Source organism: Amblyomma americanum, chromosome 5, assembly GCF_052857255.1.
Source record: "Amblyomma americanum isolate KBUSLIRL-KWMA chromosome 5, ASM5285725v1, whole genome shotgun sequence".
Lineage (NCBI taxonomy): Eukaryota > Metazoa > Arthropoda > Arachnida > Ixodida > Ixodidae > Amblyomma > Amblyomma americanum.
The window spans coordinates 6,221,595-6,244,527 of NC_135501.1; positions in this window are offsets into that span (position 1 = coordinate 6,221,595).

A 22,933-nucleotide genomic window follows, 5' to 3' on the forward strand; every position below is an offset into this window, starting at 1 on the left:
GATGCGCTCAAAACCGTTCGTTTTCCAGGATGCAGTCACATGGGCCGTTTGCGGTGGGTTCCTTGGTTCCTGCCAGCTCACATCAGGTTTTTCAATCGAGCCATGGCCTGCCTTGGATCCTCTGCCGCTGTATCTGGTTCAAGCCGGCTCATCAATCTGGCAACCTACCTCGGCGATGACCGAAGCAAACACCATGACACATAAACGCGCATCAGGGGCTTCGCCATTTGGGCATGACACCGCGCCAGCGACGATGCGCTCACACCCGTTCGTTTTCCAGGATGCAGTCACATGGGCCGTTTGCGGTGGGTTTCTTGGTTCCTGCCAGCTCACATCAGGTTTTTCAATCCAGCCATGGTCTGCCTTGGATCCTCAGCCGCTGCATCTGGTTCAAGCCGGCTCATCAATCTGGCAACCTAAGTCGACGATGACCGAAGCAAACAGCATGGCATATAAACGCGCATAAGGGGCTTCGCCATTTGGGCATGACACGTGCCAGCGACGATGCGCTCAAACCCGTTCGTTTTCCAGGCTGTAGTCACATGGGCCGTTTGGTGTGGGTTTCTTTGTTCCTGCTAGCTCACATCAGGGGTTTCAATCCCGCCATGGCCTGTCTTAGACCCTCTGCCGCTGCAGCTGGTTCGAGCCGGCTCATCAATCTAGCAATCTACCTCGACGATGACCGAAGCAAACAGCATGGCATATAAACGTTCATCAGGGGCTTCGCGACTTCGGCATGACAGCGCGAGCGGCGATGCGCTCACGTCCGTTCGTTTTCCATGCTGCAGTCACATAGGCCGTTTGCGGTAGGTTTCTTGGATCCAGCCAGCTCACATCAGTGGCTTCAATCCCGCCATGGCCTGAGTTGTGCCTCTGCCGCTGCATCTAGTTAAAGACGGCTCATCAATCTGGCAACCTACCTCGACGATGACCGAAGCAAACAGCATGACACATAAACGCGCATCAGGAGCTTCGCTATTTGGGCATGACACCGCGTCAGCGACGATGCGCTCACAACCGTTCGTTTTCCAGGCTGCAGTCATATGGGCCGTTTGCCGTGGGTTCCTTGGTTCCTTGGAGTGAATGTATTTTTCTGCCCTCCCTGCCTGGACTCAAATGATGGGCTGCAGTATTGTGAAAATAAATAAGTAAAATAAACCGTTCGTTTTCCAGGCTGCAGTCTCAGTGGCCGTTTGTTGTGGGTATCTTGGTTCCTGCCAGCTCAAATCAGGGGTTTCAATCCCGCCACTGCCTGCTTTGGACCCTCTGCCGCTGCATCTGGTTCGAGCCGGCTCATCAATCTGGCAACCTGCCTCTACGATGACCGAAGGAAACAGCATGACACATAACCGCGAATCAGGGGCTTCGCCATTTGGGCTTGACACAGCGCCAGCGACGATGCGCCCACAACCGTTCGTTTTCCAGGCGGCAGTCACGGGGCCGTTTGTGGTGGGTTTCTTGGTTTCTGCCAGCTCACATCAGTGGTTTCAATCCCGCCGTGGCCTGCCTTGGGTCCTCTGCCGCTCTATCTGGTTCAAGCCGACTAATCAATCTGGCAACCTACCTCGACAATGACCGAAACAAACACCATGACACATAAACGCGCATCAGGGGCTTAGCCGTTTGGGCATGACACCGCGCCAGCAACGATGCGCCCACAACCGTTCGATTTTTAGGCTGCAGTCACAGGGGCTGTTTGTGTTGGGTTTCTTGGTTCCTGCCAGCTCACATCAGTGGTTTAAATCACGCCATGGCCTTCTTGGATCCTCTGCCGTTGCATCTGGTTCAAGCCGGCTCATCAATCTGGCAACCTACCTCGACGATGACCGAAACAAACACCATGACAGATGAACGCGCATCAGGGGCTTCGCCATTTGGGCATGACACCGCGCCAGCGACGATGCGCCCACAACCGTTCGTTTTCCAGGCTGCAGTCACAGGGGCCGTTTGTTGTGGGTTTCTTGGTTCCTGCAAGCTCACATCAGGGGTTTGAATCTCGCCATGGCCTGCCTTGGGTCTTCTGCCGCTCTATCTGGTTCAATCCGGCTCATCAATAAGGCAACCTACCTCGACGTTGACCGAAGCAAACAGCATGGCATATAAACGCGCATAAGGGGCTTCGCCATTTGGGCATGGCACGTGCCAGCGACGATGCGCTCACGTCCGTTCGTTTTCCATGCTGCAGTCACATGGGCCGTTTGCGGTAGGTTTCTTGGTTCCTGCCAGCTCACATCAGTGGTTTCACTCCCGGCATGGCCTGCCTTGGATCCTCTGCCACTGCATCTAGTTAAAGCCGGCTCATCAATCTGGCAACCTACCTCGACGATGACCGAAGCAAACAGCATGACACATAAACGCGCATCAGGGGCTTCGCCATTTGGGCATGACTCCGCGCCAGCGACGATGCGCTAACAACCGTTCGTTTTCCAGGCTGCAGTCATATGGGACGTTTGCCGTGGGTTCCTTGGTTCCTTGGAGTGAATTTATTTTTCTGCCCTCCCTGCCTGGACTCAAATGAGGGTCTGCAGTATTGTGGAAATAAATGAATGAAATAAACCGTTCGTTTTCCAGGCTGCAGTCACAGTGGCCGTTTGTTGAGGGTTTCTTGGTTCCTGCCAGCTCACATCAGGGGTTTCAATCCCGCCTCGGCCTGCTTTGGACCCTCTCGCGCTGCATCTGGTTCGAGCCGGCTCATCAATCTGGCAACCTGCCTCTACGATGACCGAAGGAAACAGCATGACACATAAACGCGCATCAGGGGCTTCGCCATTTGGGCGTGACACGGCGCCAGCGACGATGCGCCCTCAACCGTTCGTTTTCCAGGCTGCAGGCACAGGGGCCGTTTGTGGTGGGTTTCTTGGTTCCTGCCACCTCACATCAGTGGTTTCAATCCCGCCATGGCCTGCCTTGGATCCTCTGCCGCTGCATCTGGTTAAAGCCGGCTCATCAGTCCGGCAACCTGCCTCGACGATGACCGAAGCAAACAGCATGACACATCAACGCGCATCAGGGGCTTCGCCATTTGGGAATGACACCGCGCCAGCGACGATGCGCTCACAACCGTTCGTTTTCCAGGCTGCAGTCACATGGACCGTTTGCGGTGGGTTCCTTGGTTCCTGCCAGCTCACATCAGGGGTTTCAAACCCGCCATGGCCTGCCTTGGATCCTTTGCCGATGCATCTGGTTCGAGCCGGCTCATCAATCTGGCTATCTGCCTCGACGATGACCGAAGCAAACAGCATGACACATAAACGCGCATCAGGGGCTTCGCCATTTGGGCATGAAACCGCGCCAGCGACGATGCGCTCAAAACCGTTCGCTTTCCAGGATGCAGTCACATGGGCCGTTTGCGGTGGGTTCCTTGGTTCCTGCCAGCTCACATCAGGTTTTTCAATCCAGCCATGGCCTGCCTTGGATCCTCTGCCGCTGCATCTGGTTCAAGCCGGCTCATGAATCTGGCAACCTGCCTCGACGATGACCGAAGCAAACAGCATGACACATAAACGCGCATCAGGGGCTTCGCCATTTGGGCATGACGCCGCGCCCGCGACGATGCGCTCACAACCGTTCGTTTTCCAGGATGCAGTCACATGGGCCGTTTGCGGTTGGTTCCTTGGTTCCTGCCAGCTCACATCAGGTTTTTCAATCCAGCCATGGCCTGCCTTGGATCCTCAGCCGCTGTATCTGGTTCAAGCCGGCTCATCAATCTGGCAACCTACCTCGGCGATGACCGAAGCAAACACCATGACATATAAACGCGCATCAGGGGCTTCGCCATTTGGGCATGACACCGCGCCAGCGACGATGCGCTCACACCCGTTCGTTTTCCAGGATGCAGTCACATGGGCCGTTTGCGGTGGGTTTCTTGGTTCCTGCCAGCTCACATCAGGTTTTTCAATCCAGCCATGGTCTGCCTTGGATCCTCTGCCGCTGCATCTGGTTCAAGCCGGCTCATCAATCTGGCAACCTAACTCGACGATGACCGAAGCAAACAGCATGGCATATAAACGCGCATAAGGGGCTTCGCCATTTGGGCATGACACGTGCCAGCGACGATGCGCTCAAACCCGTTCGTTTTCCAGGCTGTAGTCACATGGGCCGTTTGCGGTAGGTTTCTTGGATCCAGCCAGCTCACATCAGTGGCTTCAATCCCGCCATGGCCTGCCTTGTGCCTCTGCCGCTGCATCTAGTTAAAGACGGCTCATCAATCTGGCAACCTACCTCGACGATGACCGAAGCAAACAGCATGACACATAAACGCGCATCAGGAGCTTCGCTATTTGGGCATGACACCGCGTCAGCGACGATGCGCTCACAACCGTTCGTTTTCCAGGCTGCAGTCATATGGGCCGTTTGCCGTGGGTTCCTTGGTTCCTTGGAGTGAATGTATTTTTCTGCCCTCCCTGCCTGGACTCAAATGATGGGCTGCAGTATTGTGAAAATAAATAAGTAAAATAAACCGTTCGTTTTCCAGGCTGCAGTCTCAGTGGCCGTTTGTTGTGGGTATCTTGGTTCCTGCCAGCTCAAATCAGGGGTTTCAATCCCGCCACGGCCTGCTTTGGACCCTCTGCCGCTGCATCTGGTTCGAGCCGGCTCATCAATCTGGCAACCTGCCTCTACGATGACCGAAGGAAACAGCATGACACATAAACGCGCATCAGGGGCTTCGCCATTTGGGCTTGACACAGCGCCAGCGACGATGCGCCCACAACCGTTCGTTTTCCAGGCGGCAGTCACGGGGCCGTTTGTGGTGGGTTTCTTGGTTTCTGCCAGCTCACATCAGTGGTTTCAATCCCGCCGTGGCCTGCCTTGGGTCCTCTGCCGCTCTATCTGGTTCAAGCCGACTAGTCAATCTGGCAACCTACCTCGACGATGACCGAAACAAACACCATGACACATGAACGCGCATCAGGGGCTTCGCCGTTTGGGCATGACACCGCGCCAGCGACGATGCGCCCACAACCGTTCGTTTTCCAGGCTGCAGTCACAGGGGCCGTTTGTTGTGGGTTTCTTGGTTCCTGCAAGCTCACATCAGGGGTTTGAATCTCGCCATGGCCTGCCTTGGGTCTTCTGCCGCTCTATCTGGTTCAATCCGGCTCATCAATAAGGCAACCTACCTCGACGTTGACCGAAGCAAACAGCATGGCATATAAACGCGCATAAGGGGCTTCGCCATTTGGGCGTGACACAGCGCCAGCGACGATGCGCCCACAACCGTTCGTTTTCCAGGCTGCAGTCACAGGGGCCGTTTGTGGTGGGTTTCTTGGTTCCTGCCACCTCACATCAGTGGTTTCAATCCCGCCATGGCCTGCCTTGGCTGCATCTGGTTCGAGCCGGCTCATCAATCTGGCAACCTGCCTCGACGATGACCGAAGCAAACAGCATGACACATAAACGCGCATCAGGGGCTTCGCCATTTGGGCATGACACCGCGCCCGCGACGATGCGCTCACAACCGTTCGTTTTCCAGGATGCAGTCACATGGGCCGTTTGCGGTTGGTTCCTTGGTTCCTGCCATCTCACATCAGGGGTTTCAATCCCGCCATGGCCTGCCTTGGATCCTCTGCCGCTGTATCTGGTTCAAGCCGGCTCATCAATCTGGCAACCTACCTCGGCGATGACCGAAGCAAACACCATGACACATAAACGCGCATCAGGGGCTTCGCCATTTGGTCATGACACCGCGCCAGCGACGATGCGCTTAAACCCGTTCGTTTTCCAGGCTGTAGTCACATGGGCCATTTGGTGTGGGTTTATTTGTTCCTGCTAGCTCGCATCAGGGGTTTCAATCCAGCCATGGCCTGTCTTAGACCCTCTACAGGACTTGTCGGGCTAGTTGGTTGATCATAATGCAAAAAAGACGAACTGCGCAACAAGAACACGGACGAAAGGGAGGCAGACACACACTAACGCAGACTTACAACTTTACTAAAGGAAGGAATACAAGGCAAATATATATAGCGATCCCAACGCACTTCAAATCTGATCAATATGGCACGTTACAATCTGCCCAGGCGATAAACAGACCACACAAGAACCAACGCTTACAAGATAATCTTATACCGGGCCGGCCCTTTCTATGAAAACAAAAAGCAAAGGAACGCTTAGCGACAGTGCACTCTTGAGAATTACGCGTTCTCCAAAGTAAGAAAATTCAAAACAAAACCACACCACTGTAGCCATCTGATACCACTGAAGCTCGAACCGCTTACAAGCGCAGGTGCTGACACCAAACCAAGAGACGAAGCACACCCCCTTTTGAAAGCAAACAAAACGGGAAACAAGAACAACCACATCGGTTATCGTCAAAATAAAAAAAAAACAGTGAAAAAAGGCACCAGGTCAAAAGGGTAAAAAACACCATGAATCAGCTCAAGAAGCTACGTCATAAAAGCAGTGAAAATAGGCACCGAGTCATTTAAAAAACAAAAAGATGAAAGACGGGACAACAGTTTAAGACAACAACGGTTTTAAAAAAGGGGGAGGGGTGAATGAAATCCGAAGCGTAGGAAAACATCTTAAACAATGACAGAACCGAAACAAAACTGAGATCGCTAATCAAATGAACAACGAAAGCATCAAGCATCGCACACATCAAGAAAGTGGCGAGAAAAGGAGGCGTCAACGTTGTCTTCTCGGCTCCATGCAGACTGTCCAAGGTGTGCGTTATGATGAAGAACACTAAGAAGACCTTTTGCAAAATCAAACATCTAAGGAAGTTCAAAGATTGCGTTTCCGGCGTTGTTTACCGCATTCCCCTTAGTTGCGGAAAAGTCTACATAGGCCAAACCGGCAGATGCTTTAATGAAAGAGCAAGGGAGCACCGGTTGAGCGTGGCAAACAACGATGGAGGGTTTTTGGCTAAGCATTGTGCGGACTGCACAAAAATGAAGCAACGGGACTGTGTACCATGGTTCGACAAGACGGAATTTCTGGCCAGATTGAATGACAAATGGGAGCGTCTAGTCGTCGAAACTTTTTACATCGGCACCACGGACAACTGTGTTAGCAAGGCTTCCATTTCCTTATCATCCAAAGAATTTTTGTTTTTGCGGGGGCATGTGTAGCCTAGTGGCCTGTTTGTGCCCTGGTGATTGAGCAGTGCCTCCTGATTGCGTTTGATGCTTTCGTTGTTCATTTGATTAGCGATCTCAGTTTTGTTTCGGTTCTGTCATGGTTTGAGATGTTTTCCTACGCTTCGGATTTCATTCACCCCTCCCCCTTTTTTAAAACCGTTGTTGTCTTAAACTGTTGTCCCGTCTTTCATCTTTTTGTTTTTTAAATGACTCGGTGCCTATTTTCACTGTTTTTATGACGTAGCTTCTTGAGCTGATTCATGGTGTTTTTTACCCTTTTGACCTGGTGCCTTTTTTCACTGTTTTTTTTTGATTTTGACGATAACCGATGTGGTTGTTCTTGTTTCCCGTTTTGTTTGCTTCCAAAAGGGGGTGTGCTTCGTCTCTTGGTTTGGTGTCAGCACCTGCGCTTGTAAGCGGTTCGAGCTTCAGTGGTATCAGATGGCTACAGTGGTGTGGTTTTGTTTTGAATTTTCTTACTTTGGAGAACGCGTAATTCTCAAGAGTGCACTGTCGCTAAGCGTTCCTTTGCTTTTTGTTTTCATAGAAAGGGCCGGCCCGGTATAAGATTATCTTGTAAGCGTTGGTTCTTGTGTGGTCTGTTTATCGCCTGGGCAGATTGTAACGTGCCATATTGATCAGATTTGAAGTGCGTTGGGATCGCTATATATATTTGCCTTGTATTCCTTCCTTTAGTAAAGTTGTAAGTCTGCGTTAGTGTGTGTCTGCCTCCCTTTCGTCCGTGTTCTTGTTGCGCAGTTCGTCTTTTTAGACCCTCTGCCGCTGCAGCTGGTTCGAGCCGGCTCATCAATCTAGCAATCTACCTCGACGATGACCGAAGCAAACAGCATGGCATATAAACGTGCATCAGGGGCTTCGCGACTTCGGCATGACAGCGCGAGCGGCGATGCGCTCACGTCCGTTCGTTTTCCATGCTGCAGTCACATGGGCCGTTTGCGGTAGGTTTCTTGGATCCTGCCAGCTCACATCAGTGGTTTCAATCCCGCCATGGCCTGCCTTGTGTCCTCTGCCGCTGCATCTAGTTAAAGACGGCTCATCAATCTGGCAACCTAAATCGACGATGACCGAAGCAAACAGCATGACACATAAACGCGCATCAGGAGCTTCGCTATTTGGGCATGACACCGCGCCAGCGACGATGCGCTCACAACCGTTCGTTTTCCAGGCTGCAGTCATATGGGCCGTTTGTGGTGGGTTTCTTGGTTCCTGCCAGCTCACATCTGTGGTTTCAATCCCGCCATGGCCTTCTTGGATCCTCTGCCGCTGCATCTGGCTCAAGCCGGCTCACCAATCTGGCAACCTACCTCGACGATGACCGAAACAAACACCATGACACATGAACTCGCATCAGGGGCTTCGCCATTTGGGCATGACACGTGCCAGCGACGATGCGCTCACAACCGTTCGTTTTCCAGGCTGCAGTCACAGGGGCCATTTTTTGTGGGTTTCTTGGTTCCTGCCAGCTCACATAAGGGGTTTGAATCCCGCCATGGCCTGCCTTGGGTCCTCTGCCGCTCCATATGGTTCAAGCCGGCTCATCAATAAGGCAACCTACCTCGACGATGACCGAAGCAAACAGCATGGCATATAAACGCGCATAAGGGGCTTCGCCATTTGGGCATGACACGTGCCAGCGACGATGCGCTCAAACCCGTTCGTTTTCCAGGCTGTAGTCACATGGGCCGTTTGGTGTGGGTTTCTTTGTTCCTGCTAGCTCACATCAGGGGTTTCAATCCCGCCATGGCCTGTCTTAGACCCTCTGCCGCTGCAGCTGGTTCGAGCCGGCTCATCAATCTAGCAATCTACCTCGACGATGACCGAAGCAAACAGCATGGCATATAAACGTTCATCAGGGGCTTCGCGACTTCGGCATGACAGCGCGAGCGGCGATGCGCTCACGTCCGTTCGTTTTCCATGCTGCAGTCACATAGGCCGTTTGCGGTAGGTTTCTTGGATCCAGCCAGCTCACATCAGTGGCTTCAATCCCGCCATGGCCTGCCTTGTGCCTCTGCCGCTGCATCTAGTTAAAGACGGCTCATCAATCTGGCAACCTACCTCGACGATGACCGAAGCAAACAGCATGACACATAAACGCGCATCAGGAGCTTCGCTATTTGGGCATAACACCGCGCCAGCGACGATGCGCTCACAACCGTTCGTTTTCCAGGCTGCAGTCATATGGGCCGTTTGCCGTGGGTTCCTTGGTTCCTTGGAGTGAATGTATTTTTCTGCCCTCCCTGCCTGGACTCAAATGATGGGCTGCAGTATTGTGAAAATAGATAAGTAAAATAAACCGTTCGTTTTCCAGGCTGCAGTCTCAGTGGCCGTTTGTTGTGGGTATCTTGGTTCCTGCCAGCTCAAATCAGGGGTTTCAATCCCGCCACGGCCTGCTTTGGACCCTCTGCCGCTGCATCTGGTTCGAGCCGGCTCATCAATCTGGCAACCTGCCTCTACGATGACCGAAGGAAACAGCATGACACATAAACGCGCATCAGGGGCTTCGCCATTTGGGCTTGACACAGCGCCAGCGACGATGCGCCCACAACCGTTCGTTTTCCAGGCGGCAGTCACGGGGCCGTTTGTGGTGGGTTTCTTGGTTTCTGCCAGCTCACATCAGTGGTTTCAATCCCGCCGTGGCCTGCCTTGGGTTCTCTGCCGCTCTATCTGGTTCAAGCCGACTAATCAATCTGGCAACCTACCTCGACAATGACCGAAACAAACACCATGACACATAAACGCGCATCAGGGGCTTAGCCATTTGGGCATGACACCGCGCCAGCAACGATGCACCCACAACCGTTCGATTTTTAGGCTGCAGTCACAGGTGCTGTTTGTGTTGGGTTTCTTGGTTCCTGCCAGCTCACATCAGTGGTTTAAATCACACCATGGCTTTCTTGGATCCTCTGCCGTTGCATCTGGTTCAAGCCGGCTCATCAATCTGGCAACCTACCTCGACGATGACCGAAACAAACACCATGACACATGAACGCGCATCAGGGGCTTGGCCATTTGGGCATGACACCGCGCCAGCGACGATGCGCCCACAACCGTTCGTTTTCCAGGCTGCAGTCACAGGGGCCGTTTGTTGTGGGTTTCTTGGTTCCTGCAAGCTCACATCAGGGGTTTGAATCTCGCCATGGCCTGCCTTGGGTCCTCTGCCGCTCTATCTGGTTCAATCCGGCTCATCAATAAGGCAACCTACCTCGACGTTGACCGAAGCAAACAGCATGGCATATAAACGCGCATAAGGGGCTTCGCCATTTGGGCGTGACACAGCGCCAGCGACGATGCGCCCACAACCGTTCGTTTTCCAGGCTGCAGTCACAGGGGCCGTTTGTGGTGGTTTCTTGGTTCCTGCCACCTCACATCAGTGGTTTCAATCCCGCCATGGCCTGCCTTGGATCCTTTGCTGATGCATCTGGTTCGAGCCGGCTCATCAATCTGGCTATCTGCCTCGACGATGACCAAAGCAAACAGCATGACACATAAACGCGCATCAGGGGCTTCGCCATTTGGGCATGACACCGCGCCCACTACGATGCTCCCACAACCGTTCGTTTTCCAGGATGCAGTCACATGGGCCGTTTGCGGTGGGTTCCTTGGTTCCTGCCAGCTCACATCAGGTTTTTCAATCCAGCCATGGCCTGCGTTGGCTGCATCTGGTTCGAGCCGGCTCATCAATCTGGCAACCTGCCTCGACGATGACCGAAGCAAACAGCATGACACATAAACGCGCATCAGGGGCTTCGCCATTTGGGCATGACACCGCGCCCGCGACGATGCGCTCACAACCGTTCGTTTTCCAGGATGCAGTCACATGGGCCGTTTGCGGTTGGTTCCTTGGTTCCTGCCAGCTCACATCAGGGGTTTCAATCCCGCCATGGCCTGCCTTGGATCCTCTGCCGCTGTATCTGGTTCAAGCCGGCTCATCAATCTGGCAACCTACCTCGGCGATGACCGAAGCAAACACCATGACACATAAACGCGCATCAGGGGCTTCGCCATTTGGGCATGACACCGCGCCAGCGACGATGCGCTTAAACCCGTTCGTTTTCCAGGCTGTAGTCACATGGGCCATTTGGTGTGGGTTTCTTTGTTCCTGCTAGCTCGCATCAGGGGTTTCAATCCAGCCATGGCCTGTCTTAGACCCTCTGCCGCTGCAGCTGGTTCGAGCCGGCTCATCAATCTAGCAATCTACCTCGACGATGACCGAAGCAAACAGCATGGCATATAAACGTGCATCAGGGGCTTCGCGACTTCGGCATGACAGCGCGAGCGGCGATGCGCTCACGTCCGTTCGTTTTCCATGCTGCAGTCACATGGGCCGTTTGCGGTAGGTTTCTTGGATCCTGCCAGCTCACATCAGTGGTTTCAATCCCGCCATGGCCTGCCTTGTGTCCTCTGCCGCTGCATCTAGTTAAAGACGGCTCATCAATCTGGCAACCTAAATCGACGATGACCGAAGCAAACAGCATGACACATAAACGCGCATCAGGAGCTTCGCTATTTGGGCATGACACCGCGCCAGCGACGATGCGCTCACAACCGTTCGTTTTCCAGGCTGCAGTCATATGGGCCGTTTGTGGTGGGTTTCTTGGTTCCTGCCAGCTCACATCTGTGGTTTCAATCCCGCCATGGCCTTCTTGGATCCTCTGCCGCTGCATCTGGCTCAAGCCGGCTCACCAATCTGGCAACCTACATCGACGATGACCGAAACAAACACCATGACACATGAACGCGCATCAGGGGCTTCGCCATTTGGGCATGACACGTGCCAGCGACGATGCGCTCACAACCGTTCGTTTTCCAGGCTGCAGTCATATGGGCCGTTTGCCGTGGGTTCCTTGGTTCCTTGGAGTGAATGTATTTTTCTGCCCTCCTTGCCTGGACTCAAATGAGGGGCTGCAGTATTGTGGAAATAAATAAGTAAAATAAACCGTTCGTTTTCCAGGCTGCAGTCACAGTGGCCGTTTGTTGTGGGTATCTTGGTTCCTGCCAGCTCACATCAGGGGTTTCAATCCCGCCACGGCCTGCTTTGGACCCTCTGCCGCTGCATCTGTTTCGAGCCGGCTCATCAGTCCGGCAACCTGCCTCGACGATGAGCGAAGCAAACAGCAAGAAACATAAACGCGCATCAGGGGCTTCGCCATTTGGGCATGACACCGCGCCAGCGACGATGCGCTCACAACCGTTTGTTTTCCAGGATGCAGTCACATGGGCCATTTGGTGTGGGTTTATTTGTTCCTGCTAGCTCGCATCAGGGGTTTCAATCCAGCCATGGCCTGTCTTAGACCCTCTGCCGCTGCAGCTGGTTCGAGCCGGCTCATCAATCTAGCAATCTACCTCGACGATGACCGAAGCAAACAGCATGGCATATAAACGTGCATCAGGGGCTTCGCGACTTCGGCATGACAGCGCGAGCGGCGATGCGCTCACGTCCGTTCGTTTTCCATGCTGCAGTCACATGGGCCGTTTGCGGTAGGTTTCTTGGATCCTGCCAGCTCACATCTGGGGTTTCAAACCCGCCATGGCCTGCCTCGAATCCTCTGCCGATGCATATGGTTCGAGCCGGCTCATCAATGTGGCAACCTGCCTCGACGATGACCGCCGCAAACAGCATGACACATAAACGCGCATCAGGGGCTTCGCCATTTGGGCATGACACCGCGCCAGCAAAGATGCGCTCACCACCGTTCGTTTTCCAGGCTGCAGTCACATGGGCCGTTTGCGGTGGGTTCCTTGGTTCCTGCCAGCACACATCAGGGGTTTCAAACCCTCCATGGCCTCCCTTGGATCGTCTGCCGATGCATCTGTTTCGAGCCGGCTCATCAAACTGGCAACCTGCCTCGACGATGACCGAAGCAAACAGCATGACACATAAACGCGCATCAGGGGCTTCGCCATTTGGGCATGACACCGCGCCAGCAACGATGCGCTCACACCCGTTCGTTTTCCAGGCTGCAGTCACATGGATCGTTTGCGGTGGGTTCCTTGGTTCCTGCCAGCTCACATCAGGGGTTTCAAACCCGCCATGGCCTGCCTTGGATCCTCTGCCGATGCATCTGGTTCGAGCCGGCTCATCAATCAGGCAACCTGCCTCGACGATGACCGAAGCAAACAGCATGACACATACGCGCATAATGGGCTTCGCCATTTGGGCATGACACCGCGCCAGCGACGATGCGCTCACACCCGTTCGTTTTCCAGGCTGCAGTCACATGGGCCGTTTGCGGTGGGTTTCTTGGATCCTGCCAGCTCACATCATGGGTTTCAATGCCCCCATGGCCTGCCTTGGGTCCTCTGCCGCTCCATCTGGTTCAAGCCGGCTCATTAATAAGGTAACCTACTTCGACGATGACCGAAGCAAACAGCATGGCATATAAATGCGCATAAGGGGCTTCGCCATTTGGGCATGATACGTGCCAGCGACGATGCGCTACTACCCGTTCGTTTTCCAGGCTGCAGTCACATGGGCCGTTTGGTGTGGGTTTCTTTGTTCCTGCTAGCTCGCATCAGGGGTTTCAATCTCGCCATGGCCTGTCTTAGATCCTCTGCCGCTGCAGCTGGTTCGAGCCGGCACATCAATCTGGCAATCTACCTCGACGATGACCGAAACAAGCACCATGACACATAAACGCGCATCAGGGGCTTAGCCATTTGGGCATGACACCGCGCCAGCGACGATGCGCCCACAACAGTTCGTTTTCCAGGCTGCAGTCACAGGGGCTGTTTGTGGTGGGTACTTTGGTTCCTGCCAGCTCACATCTGTGGTTTCAATCCCGCCATGGCCTGCCTTGGATGCTCTGCCGCTGCATCTGGTTCAAGCCTGCTCATTAATCTGGCAACCTACCTCGACGATGACCGAAACAAGCACCATGACACATAAACGCGCATCAGGGGCTTCGCCATTTGGGCATGACACCGCGCCAGCGACGATGCGCTCACATCCGTAAGTTTTCCAGGCTGCAGTCACAGGAGCCATTTCTGGTGGGTTTCTTGGTTCCTGCCAGCTCACATCAGTGGTTTCAATCCCGTCATGGCCTGCCTTGGATGCTCTGCCGCTGCATCTGGTTCATGCCTGCTCATTAATCTGGCAACCTACCTCGACGATGACCGAAACAAGCACCATGACACATAAACGCGCATCAGGGGCTTCGCCATTTGGGCATGACACCGCGCCAGCGACGAAGCGCTCACAACCGTAAGTTTTCCAGGATGCAGTCACATGGGCCGTTTGCGGTGGGTTCCTTGGTTCCTGCTAGCTCACATCAGGGGTTTCAATCCCGGCATGGCCTGCCTTGGGTCCTCTGCCGCTCTATCTGGTTCAAGCCGACTCATCAATCTGGGAACCTACCTCGACGATGACCGAAACAAACACCATGACACATAAACGCGCATCAGGGGCTTAGCCATTTGGGCATGAAACCGCGCCATCGACGATGCGCCCACAACCGTTCGTTTTCCAGGCTGCAGTCACAGGGGCCGTTTGTTGTGGGTTTCTTGGTTCCTGCCAGCTCACATCTGGGGTTTGAATCCCGCCATGGCCTGCCTTGGGTCCTCTGCCTCTCTATCTGGTTCAAGCCGGCTCATCAATAAGGCAATCTACCTCGACGTTGACCGAAGCAAACAGCATGGCATATAAACGCGCATAAGGGGCTTCCCCATTTGGGAATGACACCGCGCCAGCGACGATGCGCTCACAACCGTTCGTTTTCCAGGCTGCAGTCACATGGACCGTTTGCGGTGGGTTCCTTGATTCCTGCCAGCTCACATCAGTGGTTTCAAACCCGCCATGGCCTGCCTTGGATCTTTTGCCGATGCATCTGGTTCGAGCCGGCTCATCAATCTGGCTGTCTGCCTCGACGATGACCGAAGCAAACAGCATGACACATAAACGCGCATCAGGGGCTTCGCCATTTGGGCATGAAACCGCGCCAGCGACGATGCGCTCACAACCGTTCGTTTTCCAGGCTGCAGTCATATGGGACATTTGCCGTGGGTTCCTTGGTTCCTTGGAGTGAATGTATATTTCTGCCCTCCCTGCCTGGACTCAAATGAGGGTGTGCAGTATTGTGGAAATAAATAAATAAAATAAACCTTTCGTTTTCCAGGCTGAAGTCACAGTGGCCGTTTGTTGAGGGTTTCTTGGTTCCTGCCAGCTCACATCAGGGGTTTCAATCCCGCCACGGCCTGCTTTGGACCCTCTGCCGCTGCATCTGGTTCGAGCCGGCTCATCAATCTGGCAACCTGCCTCTACGATGACCGAAGGAAACAGCATGACACATAAACGCGCATCAGGGGCTTCGCCATTTGGGCGTGACACAGCGCCAGCGACGATGCGCCCACAACCGTTCGTTTTCCAGGCTGCAGTCACAGGGGCCGTTTGTGGAGGGTTTCTTGGTTCCTGCCACCTCACATCAGTGGCTTCAATCCCGCCATGGCCTGCCTTGGATCCTCTGCCGCTGCATCTGGTTGAAGCCGGCTCATTAATCTGGCAACCTACCTTGACGATGACCGAAGCAAACAGCATGACACATAAACACGCATCAGGGGCTTCGCCATTTGGGCATGAAACCGCGCCAGCGACGATGTGCTCAAAACCGTTCGTTTTCCAGGATGCAGTCACATGGGCCGTTTGCGGTGGGTTCCTTGGTTCCTGCCAGCTCACATCAGGGGTTTCAATCTCGCCATGGCCTGCCTTGGACCCTCTGCCGCTGCATCTGGTTCGAGCCGGCTCATCAGTCCGGCAACCTGCCTCGACGATGACCGAAGCAAACAGCATGACACATCAACGCGCATCAGGGGCTTCCCCATTTGGGAATGACACCGCGCCAGCGACGATGCGCTCACAACCGTTCGTTTTCCAGGCTGCAGTCACATGGGCCGTTTGCGGTGGGTTCCTTGGTTCCTGCCAGCACACATCAGGGGTTTCAAACCCGCCATGGCCTGCCTTGGATCCTCTGCCGATGCATCTGTTTCGAGCCGGCTCATCAATCTGGCAACCTAACTCGACGATGACCGAAGCAAACACCATGACACATAAACGCGCATCAGGGCCTTCGCCATTTTGTCATGACACCGCGCCAGCAACGATGCGCTCACACCCGTTCGTTTTCCAGGCTGCAGTCACATGGACCGTTTGCGGTGGGTTCCTTGGTTCCTGCCAGCTCACATCAGGGGTTTCAAACCCGCCATGGCCTGCCTTGGATCCTCTGCCGATGCATCTGGTTCGAGCCGGCTCATCAATAAGGCAACCTGCCTCGACGATGACCGAAGCAAACACCATGACACATAAACGCGCATCAGGGGCTTCGCCATTTTGGCATGACACCGCGCCAGCAACGATGCGCTCACACCCGTTCGTTTTCTAGGCTGCAGTCACATGGACCGTTTGCGGTGGGTTCCTTGGTTACTGCCAGCTCACATCAGACGTTTCAAACCCGCCATGGCCTGCCTTGGATCCTCTGCCGATGCATCTGGTTCAAGCCGGCTCATCAATAAGGCAACCTGCCTCGACTATGACCGAAGAAAACAACATGACACATAAACGCGCATAAGGGGCTTCGCCATTTGGGCATGACACCGCGCCAGCGACGATGCGCTCACAACCGTTGGTTCTCCAGGCTGCAGTCACATGGGCCGTTTGCGGTGGGTTTCTTGGTTCCTGCCAGCTCACATCAGGGGTTTCAATCCCGGCATGGCCTGCCTTGGGTCCTCTGCCGCTCTATCTGGTTCAAGCCGACTCATCAATCTGGCAACCTACCTCGGCGATGACCGAAACAAACACCATGAAAAATGAACGCGCATCAAGGGCTTCGCCATTTGGGCATGACACCGCGCCAGAGACGATGCGCCCACAACCGTTCGTTTTCCAGGCTACAGTCACAGGGGCCATTTGTTGTGGGTTTCTTGGTTCCTGCCAGCTAACATCAAGGGTTTGAATCCCGCCATCGCCTGCCTTGGGTCCTCTGCCGCTCCATCTGGTTCAAGCCGGCTCATCAACAAGGTAACCTACCTCGACGATGACCGAAGCAAACAGCATGGCATATAAACGCGCATAAGGGGCTTCGCCATTTGGGCATGACACGTGCCAGCGACGATGCGCTTAAACCCGTTCGTTTTCCAGGCTGTAGTCACATGGGCCATTTGGTGTGGGTTTCTTTGTTCCTGCTAGCTCGCATCAGGGGTTTCAATCCAGCCATGGCCTGTCTTAGACCCTCTGCCGCTACAGCTGGTTCGAGCCGGCTCATCAATCTGGCAACCTGCCTCTACGATGACCGAAGGAAACTCAAATGAGGGTGTGCAGTATTGTGGAAATAAATAAATAAAATAAACCTTTCGTTTTCCAGGCTGAAGTCACAGTGGCCGTTTGTTGCGGGTATCTTGGTTCCTGCCAGCTCAAATCAGGGGTTTCAATCCCGCCACGGCCTGCTTTGGACCCTCTGCCGCTGCATCTGGTTCGAGCCGGCTCATCAATCTGGCAACCTGCCTCTACGATGACCGAAGGAAACAGCATGACACATAAACGCGCATCAGGGGCTTCGCCATTTTTGCGTGACACAGCGCCAGCGACGATGCGCCCACAACCGTTCGTTTTCCAGGCTGCAGTCACGGGGCCGTTTGTGGTGGGTTTCTTGGTTCCTGCCAGCTCACATCAGTGGTTTCAATCCCGCCATGGCCTGCCATGGATCATCTGCCGCTGCATATGGTTAAAGCCGGCTCATTAATCTAGCAACCTACCTCGACGATGACCGAAACAAACACCATGACACATAAACGCGCATCAGGGTCTTCGCCATTTGGGCATGACACCGATCCAGCGTCGATGCGCCCACAACCGTTCGTTTTCCAGGCTGCAGTCACAGTGGCCGTTTGTTGTGGGTTTCTTGGTTCCTGCCAGCTCACATCAGGGGTTTCAATCCCGCCATGGCCTGCCTTGGATCCTCTGCCGCTGCATCTGGTTCAAGCCGGCTCATCAATCTGGCAACCGGCCTCGACGATGACCGAAGCAAACAGCATGACACATAAACGCGCATCAGGGGCTTCGCCATTTGGGCATGACACCGCGCCAGCGACGATGCGCTCACAACCGTTCGTTTTCCAGGCTGCAGTCATATGGGACATTTGCCGTGGCTTCCTTGGTTCCTTGGAGTGAATGTATTTTTCTGCCCTCCCTGCCTGGACTCAAATGAGGGTCTGCAGTATTGTGGAAATAAATAAATAAAATAAACCGTTCGTTTTCCAGGCTGCAGTCACAGTGGCCGTTTGTTGAGGGTTTCTTGGTTCCTGCCAGCTCACATCAGGGGTTTCAATCCCGCCACGGCCTGCTTTGGACCCTCTGCCGCTGCATCTGGTTAGAGCCGGCTCATCAATCTGGCAACCTGCCTCTACGATGACCGAAGAAAACAACATGACACATAAACGCGCATAAGGGGCTTCGCCATTTGGGCATGACACCGCGCCAGCGACGATGCGCTCACAACCGTTGGTTCTCCAGGCTGCAGTCACATGGGCCGTTTGCGGTGGGTTTCTTGGTTCCTGCCAGCTCACATCAGGGGTTTCAATCCCGGCATGGCCTGCCTTGGGTCCTCTGCCGCTCTATCTGGTTCAAGCCGACTCATCAATCTGGCAACCTACCTCGGCGATGACCGAAACAAACACCATGAAAAATGAACGCGCATCAAGGGCTTCGCCATTTGGGCATGACACCGCGCCAGAGACGATGCGCCCACAACCGTTCGTTTTCCAGGCTACAGTCACAGGGGCCATTTGTTGTGGGTTTCTTGGTTCCTGCCAGCTCACATCAAGGGTTTGAATCCCGCCATCGCCTGCCTTGGGTCCTCTGCCGCTCCATCTGGTTCAAGCCGGCTCATCAACAAGGTAACCTACCTCGACGATGACCGAAGCAAACAGCATGGCATATAAACGCGCATAAGGGGCTTCGCCATTTGGGCATGACACGTGCCAGCGACGATGCGCTTAAACCCGTTCGTTTTCCAGGCTGTAGTCACATGGGCCATTTGGTGTGGGTTTCTTTGTTCCTGCTAGCTCGCATCAGGGGTTTCAATCCAGCCATGGCCTGTCTTAGACCCTCTGCCGCTACAGCTGGTTCGAGCCGGCTCATCAATCTAGCAATCTACCTCGACGATGACCGAAGCAAACAGCATGGCATATAAACGTGCATCAGGGGCTTCGCGACTTCGGCATGACAGCGCGAGCGGCGATGCGCTCACAACCGTTCGTTTTCCAGGCTGCAGTCACATGGGCCGTTTGCGGTGGGTTCCTTGGTTCCTGCCAGCACACATCAGGGGTTTCAAACCCGCCATGGCCTGCCTTGGATCCTCTGCCGATGCATCTGTTTCGAGCCGGCTCATCAATCTGGCAACCTAACTCGACGATGACCGAAGCAAACACCATGACACATAAACGCGCATCAGGGGCTTCGCCATTTTGGCATGACACCGCGCCAGCAACGATGCGCTCACACCCGTTCGTTTTCCAGGCTGCAGTCACATGGACCGTTTGCGGTGGGTTCCTTGGTTCCTGCCAGCTCACATCAGGGGTTTCAAACCCGCCATGGCCTGCCTTGGATCCTCTGCCGATGCATCTGGTTCGAGCCGGATCATCAATAAGGCAACCTGCCTCGACGATGACCGAAGCAAACACCATGACACATAAACGCGCATCAGGGGCTTCGCCATTTTGGCATGACACCGCGCCAGCAACGATGCGCTCACACCCGTTCGTTTTCTAGGCTGCAGTCACATGGACCGTTTGCGGTGGGTTCCTTGGTTACTGCCAGCTCACATCAGGGGTTTGAAACCCGCCATGGCCTGCCTTGGATCCTCTGCCGATGCATCTGGTTCAAGCCGGCTCATCAATAAGGCAACCTGCCTCGACTATGACCGAAGAAAACAACATGACACATAAACGCGCATTAGGGGCTTCGCCATTTGGGCATGACACCGCGCCAGCGACGATGCGCTCACAACCGTTGGTTCTCCAGGCTGCAGTCACATGGGCCGTTTGCGGTGGGTTTCTTGGTTCCTGCCAGCTCACATCAGGGGTTTCAATCCCGGCATGGCCTGCCTTGGGTCCTCTGCCGCTCTATCTGGTTCAAGCCGACTCATCAATCTGGCAACCTACCTCGGCGATGACCGAAACAAACACCATGACAAATGAAAGCGCATCAAGGGCTTCGCCATTTGGGCATGACACCGCGCCAGAGACGATGCGCCCACAACCGTTCGTTTTCCAGGCTACAGTCACAGGGGCCATTTGTTGTGGGTTTCTTGGTTCCTGCCAGCTCACATCAAGGGTTTGAATCCCGCCATCGCCTGCCTTGGGTCCTCTGCCGCTCCATCTGGTTCAAGCCGGCTCATCAACAAGGTAACCTACCTCGACGATGACCGAAGCAAACAGCATGGCATATAAACGCGCATAAGGGGCTTCGCCATTTTGCATGACACGTGCCAGCGACGATGCGCTTAAACCCGTTCGTTTTCCAGGCTGTAGTCACATGGGCCATTTGGTGTGGGTTTCTTTGTTCCTGCTAGCTCGCATCAGGGGTTTCAATCCAGCCATGGCCTGTCTTAGACCCTCTGCCGCTGCAGCTGGTTCGAGCCGGCTCATCAATCTAGCAATCTACCTCGACGATGACCGAAGCAAACAGCATGGCATATAAACGTGCATCAGGGGCTTCGCGACTTCGGCATGACAGCGCGAGCGGCGATGCGCTCACGTCCGTTCGTTTTACATGCTGCAGTCACATGGGCCGTTTGCGGTAGGTTTCTTGGATCCTGCCAGCTCACATCAGTGGTTTCAATCCCGCCATGGCCTGCCTTGTGTCCTCTGCCGCTGCATCTAGTTAAAGACGGCTCATCAATCTGGCAACCTACCTCGACGATGACCGAAGCAAACAGCATGACACATAAACGCGCATCAGGAGCTTCGCTATTTGGGCATGACACCGCGCCAGCGACGATGCGCTCACAACCGTTCGTTTTCCAGGCTGCCGTCATATGGGCCGTTTGCCGTGGGTTCCTTGCTTCCTTGGAGTGAATGTATTTTTCTGCCCTCCCTGCCTGGACTCAATTGAGGGGCTGCAGTATTGTGAAAATAAATAAGTAAACTAAACCGTTCGTTTTCCAGGCTGCAGTCACAGTGGCCGTTTGTTGCGGGTATCTTGGTTCCTGCCAGCTCAAATCAGGGGTTTCAATCCCGCCACGGCCTGCTTTGGACCCTCTGCCGCTGCATCTGGTTCGAGCCGGCTCATCAATCTGGCAACCTGCCTCTACGATGACCGAAGGAAACAGCATGACACATAAACGCGCATCAGGGGCTTCGCCATTTTTGCGTGACACAGCGCCAGCGACGATGCGCCCACAACCGTTCGTTTTCCAGGCTGCAGTCACGGGGCCGTTTGTGGTGGGTTTCTTAGTTCCTGCCAGCTCACATCAGTGGTTTCAATCCCGCCATGGCCTGCCATGGATCATCTGCCGCTGCATATGGTTAAAGCCGGCTCATTAATCTAGCAACCTACCTCGACGATGACCGAAACAAACACCATGACACATAAACGCGCATCAGGGTCTTCGCTATTTGGGCATGACACCGATCCAGCGTCGATGCGCCCACAACCGTTCGTTTTCCAGGCTGCAGTCACAGTGGCCGTTTGTTGTGGGTTTCTTGGTTCCTGCCAGCTCACATCAGGTGTTTCAATCCCGCCATGGCCTGCCTTGGATCCTCTGCCGCTGCATCTGGTTCAAGCCGGCTCATCAATCTGGCAACCTAACTCGACGATGACCGAAGCAAACACCATGACACATAAACGCGCATCAGGGGCTTCGCCATTTTGGCATGACACCGCGCCAGCAACGATGCACTCACACCCGTTCATTTTCCTGGCTGCAGTCACATGGACCGTTTGCAGTGGGTTCCTTGGTCTCTGCCAGCTCACATCAGGGGTTTCAAACCCGCCATGGCCTGCCTTGGATCCTCTGCTGATGCATCTGGTTCGAGCCGGCTCATCAATCTGGCAACCTGCCTCGACGATGACCGAAGCAAAGAGCATGACACATAAACGCGCATAAGGGGCTTCGCCATTTGGGCATGACACCGCGCCAGCGACGATACGCTCACAACCGTTCGTTTTCCAGGCTGCAGTCACATGGGCCGTTTGCGGTGGGTTTCTTGGTTCCTGCCAGCTCACATCAGGGGTTTCAATCCCGCCATGGCCTGCCTTGGGTCCTCTGCCGTTCTATCTGGTTCAAGCCGACTCATCAATCTGGCAACCTACCTCGACGATGACCGAAACAAACACCATGACACATACACGCGCATCAGGGGCTTAGCCATTTGGGCATGACACCGCGCCAGCGACGATGCGCCCACAACCGTTCGTTTTCCAGGCTGCAGTCACTGGGGCTGTGGTGGGTTTCTTGGTTCCTGCCAGCTCACATCTGTGGTTTCAATCCCGCCATGGCCTGTCTTGGGTCCTCTGCCGCTCCATCTGGTTTAAGCCGGCTCATCAATAAGGCAACCTACTTCGACGATGACCGAAGCAAACAGCTTGGCATATAAATGCGCATAAGGGGCTTCGCCATTTGGTCATGACACGTGCCAGCGACGATGCGCTCCCACCCGTTCGTTTTCAAGGCTGCAGTCACATGGGCCGTTTGGTGTGGGTTTCTTTGTTCCTGCTAGGTCGCATTAGGGGTTTCAATCCCGCCATGGCCTTCTTGGATCCTCTGCCGCTGCATCTGGTTCAGGCCGGCTCATCAATCTGGCAACCTACTTCGACGATGACCGAAACAAACACCATGACACATGAACGC